We start from the raw sequence: 10,249 nt of genomic DNA, 5'->3' as shown, positions 1-10,249 counted from the left end.
TCTCAAAACTCACCAAATGACTCCTCCCACCATATTATGATGTTCCCAAGTTTTGGGCTCGATCCGAAATCAATAGGTGTTCCAAATTGGACAATCCAAGTTCAACGGCAGTTCGTTCCTAATTGGAGTGGTTGTTGTATTCCATACTTCTAGCGATTGGATTTCACTCAAAACTCACCAAATGACTCCTCCCACCAAATTATGATGTTGCCCAAGTTTTGGGCTCGATCCGAAATCAATAGGTGTGAGAAATTGGACAATTCAAGTTCAACGGCAGTTCGTTCCTAATTGGAGTGGTTGGTGTATTCCATACTTCTATCGATTGGATTTCCCTCAAAACTCACCAAATGACTCCTCCCACCATATTATGATGTTGCCCAAGTTTTGGGCTCGATCCGAAATCAATAGGTGTGAGAAATTGGACAATTCAAGTTCAACGGCAGTTCGTTCCTAATTGGAGTGGTTGGTGTATTCCATACTTCTAGCGATTGGATTTCACTCAAAACTGACCACATGACTCCTCCCCCCATATTATGATGTTGCCCAAGTTTTGGGCTCGATCCGGAATCAATAGGTGTGAGAAATTGGACAATTCAAGTTCAACGGCAGTTCGTTCCTAATTGGAGTGGTTGGTGTATTCCATACTTCTAGCGATTGGATTTCACTAAAAACTTACCAAATGACTCCTCCCACCATATTATGATGTTGCCCAAGTTTTGGGCTCGATCCGTAATCAATAGGTGTTCCAAATTGGACATTTCAAGTTCAACGGCAGTTCGTTCCTAATTGGAGTGGTTGGTGTATTCCATACTTCTAGCGATTGGATTTCACTCAAAACTAACCAAATGACTCCTCCCCCCATATTATGTTGTTGCCCAAGTTTTGGGCTCGATCCGAAATCAATAGGTGTGAGAAATTGGACAATTCAAGTTCAACGGCAGTTCGTTCCTAATTGGAGTGGTTGGTGTATTCCGCACTTCTAGCGATTGGATTTCACTCAAAACTCACCAAATGACTTCTCCCACCATATTATGATGTTGCCCAAGTTTGGGGCTCGATCCGAAATCAATAGGTGTGAGAAATTGGACAATTCTAGTTCAACGGCAGTTCTTTCCTAATTGGAGTGGTTGGTGTATTCCATACTTCTAGCGATTGGATTTCACTCAAAACTAACCAAATGACTCCTCCCACCATATTATGATGTTGCCCAAGTTTTGGGCTCGATCCTAAATCAATACGTGTTCCAAATTGGACAATTCAAGTTCAACGGCAGTTCGTTCCTAATTGGAGTGGTTGGTGCATTCCACACTTCCGGCGATTGGATTTCACTCAAAACTCACCAAATGACTTCTCCCACCATATTATGATGTTGCCCAAGTTTGGGGCTCGATCCGAAATCAATAGGTGTGAGAAATTGGACAATTCTAGTTCAACGGCAGTTCTTTCCTAATTGGAGTGGTTGGTGTATTCCATACTTCTAGCGATTGGATTTCACTAAAAACTCACCAAATGACTCCTCCCACCATATTATGATGTCGTCCAAGTTTTGGGCTCGATCCGAAATCAATAGGTGTTCCAAAATGGACAATTCAAGTTCAACGGCAATTCGTTCCTAATTGGAGTGGTTGGCGTATTCCAAACTTCTAGCGATTGGATTTCACTCAAAACTTACCAAATGACTCCTCCCACCAGATTATGATGTTGCCCAAGTTTTGGCCTCGATCCGAAATCAATAGGTGTGAGAAATTGGACAATTCAAGTTCAACGGCAGTTCGTTCGTAATTGGAGTAGTTGGTGTATTCCACACTTCTAGCGATTGGATTTCACTCAAAACTCACCAAATGACTCCTCCCACCATATTATGATGTTGCCCAAGTTTTGGGCTCGATCCGAAATCAATAGGTGTTCCAAATTGGACAATTCAAGTTCAACGGCAGTTCGTTTCTACTTGGAGTGGTTGGTGTATTCCGTACTTCTAGCGATTGGATTTCACTCAAAACTCACCAAATGACTCCTCCCACCATATTATGATGTTGCCCAAGTTTTGGGTTCGATCCGAAATCAATAGGTGTTCCAAATTGGACAATTCAAGTTCAACGGCCGTTCGTTCCTAATTGGAGTGGTTGTTGTATTCCATACTTCTAGCGATTGGAATTCACTCAAAACTCACCAAATGACTCCTCCCACCATATTATGATGTTGCCCAAGTTTTGGGCTCGATCCGAAATCAATAGGTGTTCCAAATTGGACAATTCAAGTTCAACGGCAGTTCGTTCCTAGTTGGAGTGGTTGGTGTATTCCATACTTCTAGCGATTGCATTTCACTCAAAACTAACCAAATGACGACTCCCACCATATTATGATGTTGCCCAAGTTTTGGGCTCGGTCCAAAATCAATAGGTGTGAGAAATTGGACAATTCAAGTTCAACTGCAGTTCGTTCCTAATTGGAGTGGTTGGTGTATTCCACACTTCTAGCGATTGGATTTCACTCAAAACTTACCAAATGACTCCTCCCACCAGATTATGATGTTGCCCAAGTTTTGGCCTCGATCCGAAATCAATAGGTGTGAGAAATTGGACAATTCAAGTTCAACGGCAGTTCGTTCCTAATTGGAGTAGTTGGTGTATTCCACACTTCTAGCGATTGGATTTCACTCAAAACTCACCAAATGACTCCTCCCACCATATTATGATGTTGCCCAAGTTTTGGGCTCGATCCGAAATCAATAGGTGTTCCAAATTGGACAATTCAAGTTCAACGGCAGTTCGTTTCTACTTGGAGTGGTTGGTGTATTCCGTACTTCTAGCGATTGGATTTCACTCAAAACTCACCAAATGACTCCTCCCACCATATTATGATGTTGCCCAAGTTTTGGGTTCGATCCGAAAACAATAGGTGTTCCAAATTGGACAATTCAAGTTCAACGGCCGTTCGTTCCTAATTGGAGTGGTTGTTGTATTCCATACTTCTAGCGATTGGAATTCCCTCAAAACTCACCAAATGACTCCTCCCACCATATTATGATGTTGCCCAAGTTTTGGGCTCGATCCGAAATCAATAGGTGTTCCAAATTGGACAATTCAAGTTCAACGGCAGTTCGTTCCTAGTTGGAGTGGTTGGTGTATTCCATACTTCTAGCGATTGGATTTCACTCAAAACTAACCAAATGACGACTCCCACCATATTATGATGTTGCCCAAGTTTTGGGCTCGGTCCAAAATCAATAGGTGTGAGAAATTGGACAATTCAAGTTCAACTGCAGTTCGTTCCTAATTGGAGTGGTTGGTGTATTCCACACTTCTAGCGATTGGATTTCACTCAAAACTCACCAAATGACTGCTCCCACCATATTATGATGTTGCCCAAGTTTTGGGCTCGATCCGAAATCAATAGGTGTTCCAAATTGGACAATTCAAGTTCAACGGCAGTTCGTTCCTAATTGGAGTGGTTGGTGTATTCCATACTTCTAGCGATTGGATTTCTCTCAAAACTCACCAAATGACTCCTCCCACCATATTATGATGTTCCCAAGTTTTGGGCTCGATCCGAAATCAATAGGTGTTCCAAATTGGACAATCCAAGTTCAACGGCAGTTCGTTCCTAATTGGAGTGGTTGTTGTATTCCATACTTCTAGCGATTGGATTTCACTCAAAACTCACCAAATGACTCCTCCCACCAAATTATGATGTTGCCCAAGTTTTGGGCTCGATCCGAAATCAATAGGTGTGAGAAATTGGACAATTCAAGTTCAACGGCAGTTCGTTCCTAATTGGAGTGGTTGGTGTATTCCATACTTCTATCGATTGGATTTCCCTCAAAACTCACCAAATGACTCCTCCCACCATATTATGATGTTGCCCAAGTTTTGGGCTCGATCCGAAATCAATAGGTGTGAGAAATTGGACAATTCAAGTTTAACGGCAGTTCGTTCCTAATTGTAGTGGTTGGTGTATTCCACACTTCTCGCGATTGGATTTCACTCAAAACTCACCAAAGGACTCCTCCCACCATATTACGATATTGCCCAAGTTTTGGGCTCGATCCGAAATCAATAGGTGTTCCAAATTGGACAATTCAAGTTCAACGGCAGTTCGTTCCTAGTGGGAGTGGTTGGTGTATTCCATACTTCTAGCGATTGGATTTCACTCAAAACTAACCAAATGACTACTCCCACCATATTATGATGTTGCCCAAGTTTTGGGCTCGGTCCAAAATCAATAGGTGTTCGAAATTGGACAATTCACGTTCAACGGCAGTTCGTTCCTAATTGGAGTGGTTGGTGTATTCCATACTTCTAGCGATTGGATGTCACTCAGAACTCACCAAATGACTCCTCCCACCATATTACGATGTTGCCCAAGTTTTGGGCTCGATCCGAAATCAATAGATGTTCGAAATTGGACAATTCAAGTTCAACGGCAGTTCGTTCCTAATTGGAGAGGTTGATGTATTCCATACTTCTATCGATTGGATTTCACTCAAAACTCACCAAAGGACTCCTCCCACCATGTTATGATGTTGCCCAAGTTTTGGGCTCGATTCGAAATCAAAATGTGTGAGGAATTGGACAATTCAAGTTCAACGGCAGTTCGTTCCTAATTGGAGTGGTTGGTGTATTCCATAGTTCTATTGATTGGATATCACTCAAAACTCACCAAATGACTCCTCCCACCATATTATGATGTTGCCCAAGTTTGGGGCTCGATCCGAAATCAATAGGTGTGAGAAATTGGACAATTCAAGTTCAACGGCAGTTCGTTCCTAATTGGAGTGGTTGGTGTATTCCATACTTCTAGCGATTGGATTTCACTCAAAACTCACCAAATGACTCCTCCCACCATATTATGATGTTGCCCATGTTTTGGGCTCGATCCGAAGTCAATAGGTGTGAGAAATTGGTCAATTCAAGTTCAACGGCAGTTCGTTCCTAATCGGAGTGGTTGGTGTATTCCGTACTTCTAGCAATTGGATTTCACTCAAAACTCACCAAATGACTCCTCCCACCATATTATGATTTTTCCCAAGTTTTGGGCTCGATCCGAAATCAATAGGTGTGAGAAATTGGACAATTCAAGTTTAACGGCAGTTCGTTCCTAATTGGAGTGGTTGGTGTATTCCATACTACTAGCGATTGGATTTCACTCAAAACTCACCAAATGAGTCCTCCCACCATTTTATGATGTTGCACAAGTTTGGGGTTCGATCCGAAATCAATAGGTGTGAGAAATTGGACAATTCAAGTTGAACGGCAGTTCGTTCCTAATGGGAGTGGTTGGTGTATTCCATACTTCTAGCGATTGGATTTCGCTCAAAACTCACCAAATGACTCCTCCCACCATATTATGATGTTGCCCAAGTTTTGGGCTCGATCCGAAATCAATACGTGTTCCAAATTGTACAATTCAAGTTCAACGACAGTTCGTTCCTAATTGGAGTGGTTGGTGTATTCCATACTTCTAGCAATTGGATTTCACTCAAAACTCACCAAATGACTCCTCCCACCATATTATGATGTTACCCAAGTTTTGGGCTCGATCCGAAATCAATAGTTGTTCGAAATTGGACAATTCAAGTTCAACGGCAGTTCGTTCCTAATTGGAGTGGTTGGTGTATTCCATACTTCTAGCGATTGGATTTCACTCAAAACTCAACAAATGACTCCTCCCACCATATTTTGTTGTTGCCCAAGTTTTGGGCTTGATCTGAAATTAATAGGGGTTCCAAATTGCACAATTCAAGTTCAACGGCTGTTCGTTCCTAATTGGAGTGGTTGGTGTATTCCATACTTCTAGCGATTGGATTTCACTCAAAACTCACCAAATGACTCCTCCCACCGTATTATGGTGTTGCCCAAGTTTGGGGCTCGATCCGAAATCAATAGGTGTGAGAAATTGGACAATTCAAGTTCAACGGCAGTTCGTTCCTAATTGGAGTGGTTGGTGTATTCCATACTTCTAGCGATTGGATTTCATTCAAAACTCACTAAATGACTCCTCCCACCATATTATGATGTTGCCCAAGTTTTGGGCTCGATCCGAAATCAATAGGTGTGAGAAATGTTGCGTAGATACAGCTGCACCAAAATGGATTAAGCTGCATCCTCAACTTGTGATACTCGCAAGTGCACGAGCCGTTCGGTAGTATAGCGTATGTAAGTGCGAGGTCGATCCCACGAGGATTGGTGATTGAATGATCCCATTCGTTTTCCCTACACAAAACAGAAACGAAAAAGAACGGAAATAAATACAACAAGAAAAAAAGAAATAACTCAAACGAATAAGTTCCCAAGTTCAATTAGATTAATGGATTGATTCTAGCTAAAGTATGATTAAGCCATGGTGTGTGGTCATAACCTTGTGTTCCTAATTCCCTAATTTGATCATTTGTTGTCTAACCTAAAATTAAGCATTTGGAACCCATTAAGCATAGAAGAACATTTTAAACAACCAAGTATGTATCTAATCCCTGTTGTCGAATGTCCATACATACTCTTCCTATTCATAGTTCAATTCAAATTAAAGCATGGTGTATACTCTTAATTCAAACCAAGATAGCTAACTTGCAAGCCTAAATGGTGATCAATCATTCAAACTAGCATATTAACTTATAAGCATAATGAATAAGAACAAAAACCATAATTGAAACTTGGAAACTAATTCAACTTGAAAACTTAAGGGAAGAATTTACATTACAAAGAAAAATAAATTACAACTAAGAAGAAAAAGGAAAGCTAGAATTGAGAACTAGAAAGCCAAATTAAGAGAATTTGGGGGAGAGAAGGGAAGGGAGCTCTAGAGAAGTGTTTGAGAGCTCCCCCCCTTGGGGTGTGTTTACAAGCTCAGAGAACTTCCCTATTTATAGGCCTAGGGGAAGTGAAAATCTGAATTATACAATAGAGTTCACTAACCACACTCACTTCACCAACTTACAACACTTAATTCACCTAACACACTATTGCATTTGAAAACAATTCTTCTTGTCATTAAGCTTAGTGTTGCATCATCCACTTCAACTTCAATTAATTCATTTGGCTGCTGCAAAATTCCACTCAAAAATAGGTATTGAATATGCTTCACCAAACTTTCCCACAATCAACAACACTTCATCATGCATATGTCATGCATGACAATGCATTGCAGCCAGCTTGTGGGCTCGTTTTGGGCTTGTGGCTCCAATCTGAAAAATCTGGAAAAATATGGATCTTGAAGCTCTTTGTCTTATCTTTCCAAGCATATGCAGCCCAGCTCAAGGAAAAATCGGAAAGCCCTTCAAATGTGATTTTTGGCCCAGTAACGCAGATGCTGCCGAATTTGACCTTAAGTTGCCAAAACATGTATAACTTTCTCTAGAAGACTCGGAATCATGAACCGTAAATTATACAGAAACTAGACTTCCGTATCTTTCCAATGATGTATGGCTCATCATCTGGTTCTTCTTGAGCAAGTACAGTCCAATCCGTGAAGTTGACTGATCTGCAGACACCGTTTTGAGCTAACTTGTCTCCAAAATGCAATTAGTGAGTCTCAAGTTTATAACACTGAAACAAACACAAAACTTATTAAAAGCACAAGTTTAACTCAAAAACATAACCAAATCATAAATTAGAAGGGTACAAAATGATATGTAATTATGCACCGATCAAGAAATTGGACAATTCAAGTTCAACGGCAGTTCGTTCCTAATTGGAGTGGTTGGTGTATTCCATACTTCTAGCGATTGGATTTCCCTCAAAACTCACCAAATGACTCCTCCCACCATATTATGATGTTGCCCAAGTTTTGCGCTCGATCTGAAATCAATAGGTGTGAGAAATTGGACAATTCAAGTTCAACGGAAGTTCGTTCCTAATTGGTTTGGTTGGTGTATTCCACACTTCTAGAGATTGGATTTCACTCAAAACACACCAAATGACTCCTCCCACCATATTATGATGTTGCCCAAGTTTTGGGCTCGATCCGAAATCAATTGGTGTTCCAAATTGGACAATTCAAGTATAACGGCAGTTCGTTCCTAACTGGAGTGGTTGGTGTATTCCATACTTCTAGCGATTGGATTTCACTAAAAACTCACCAAATGACTCCTCCCCCCATATTATGATGTTGCCCAAGTTTTGGGCTCGATCCGACATCAATAGGTGTGAGAAATTGGTCAATTCAATTTCAACGACAGTTCTTTCCTAATTGGAGTGGTTGGTGTATTCCATACTTCTAGCGATTCGATTTCACTCAAAACTCACCAAATGACTCCTCCCACCATATTATGATGTTGCCCAAGTTTTGGGCTCGATCCGAAATCAATAGGTGTGAGAAATTGGACAATTCAAGTTCAACGGCAGTTCGTTCCTAATTGGAGTGGTTGGTGTATTCCATACTTCTAGCGATTGGATTTCACTCAAAACTCACCAAATGACTCCTCCCACCATATTATGATGTTGCCCAAGTTTTGGGCTCGATCCGAAATCAATAGGTGTGTGAAATTGGTCAATTCAATTTCAACGAAAGTTCGTTCCTAATTGGAGTGGTTGTTGTATTCCATACTTCTAGCGATTGGATTTCACTCAAAACTCACCAAATGACTCCCCCCACCATATTATGATGTTGCCCAAGTTTTGGGCTCGATCCGAAATCAATAGGTGTTCCAAATCGGACAATTCAAGTTCAACGGCAGTTCGTTCCTAACTGGAGTGGTTCGTGTATTCCATACTTCTAGCGATTGGATTTCACTCAAAACTCACCAAATGACTCCTCCCACCATATTATGATGTTGCCCAAGTTTTGGGCTCGATCCGAAATCAATAGGTGTTAGAAATTGGACAATTCAAGTTCAACGGCAGTTCGTTCCTAATTGGAGTGGTTGGTGTATTCCATACTTCTAGCGATTGGATTTCACTGAAAACTCACCAAATAACTCCTCCCACCATATTATGATGTTGCCCAAGTTTTGGGCTCGATCCGAAATCAATAGGTGTTCCAAATTGGACAATTCAAGTTCAACGGCAGTTCGTTCCTAACTGGAGTGGTTCGTGTATTCCATACTTCTAGTGATTGGATTTCACTCAAAACTCACCAAATGACTCCTCCCACCATATTATGATGTTGCCCAAGTTTTGGGCTCGATCCGAAATCAATAGGTGTGAGAAATTGGACAATTCAAGTTCAACGGCTGTTCGTTCCTAATTGGAGTGGTTGGTGTATTCCATACTTCTAGCGATTGGATTTCACTCAAAACTCACCAAATGACTCCTCCCACAAAATTATGATGTTGTCCAAGTTTTGGGCTCGATCCGAAATCAATAGGTGTGAGAAATTGGACAATTCAAGTTCAACGGCAGTTCGTTCCAAATTGGAGTGGTTGGTGTATTCCATACTTATAGCGATTGGATTTCACTCAAAAGTTACCAAATGACTCCTCCCACCAAATTATGATGTTGTCCAAGTTTTGGGTTCGATCCGAAATCAATAGGTGTTCAAAATTGGACAATTCAAGTTGAACGGCAGTTCGTTCCTAATTGGAGTGGTTGGTGTATTCCATATTTCTAGCGATTGGATTTCACTCAAAACTCACCAAATGACTCCTCCCACCATATTATGATGTTGCCCAAGTTTTGGGCTCGATGTGAAATCAAAAGGTGTGAGAAATTGGACAATTCAAGTTCAACGGCAGTTCGTTCCTAATTGGAGTGGTTGGTGTATTCCATACTTGTAGCGATTGGATTTCACTCAAAACTCACTAAATGACTCCTCCCACCATATTATGATGTTGCCCAAGTTTTGGGCTCGATCCGAAATCGATAGGTGTGAGAAATTGGTCAATTCAATTTCAATGACAGTTCGTTCCTAATTGGAGTGGTTGGTGTATTCCATACTTCTAGCGATTGGATTTCACTCAAAACTCACCAAATGACTCCTCCCACCAAATTATGATGTCGTCCAAGTTTTGGGCTCGATCCGAAATCAATAGGTGTGAGAAATTGGACAATTCAAGTTCAACGGCAGTTCGTTCCTAATTGGAGTGGTTGGTGTATTCCATACTTATAGCGATTGGATTTCACTCAAAAGTTACCAAATGACTCCTCCCACCAAATTATGATGTTGTCCAAGTTTTGGGCTCGATCCGAAATCAATAGGTGTTCAAAATTGGACAATTCAAGTTGAACGGCAGTTCGTTCCTAATTGGAGTGGTTGGTGTATTCCATATTTCTAGCGATTGGATTTCACTCAAAACTCACCAAATGACTCCTCCCAC

The sequence above is a fragment of the Prunus avium genome, chromosome 5, assembly GCF_965620075.1.
Source record: "Prunus avium chromosome 5, drPruAviu1.hap1.1, whole genome shotgun sequence".
NCBI lineage: Eukaryota > Viridiplantae > Streptophyta > Magnoliopsida > Rosales > Rosaceae > Prunus > Prunus avium.
Note: the sequence above shows the minus strand (reverse complement) of the source record.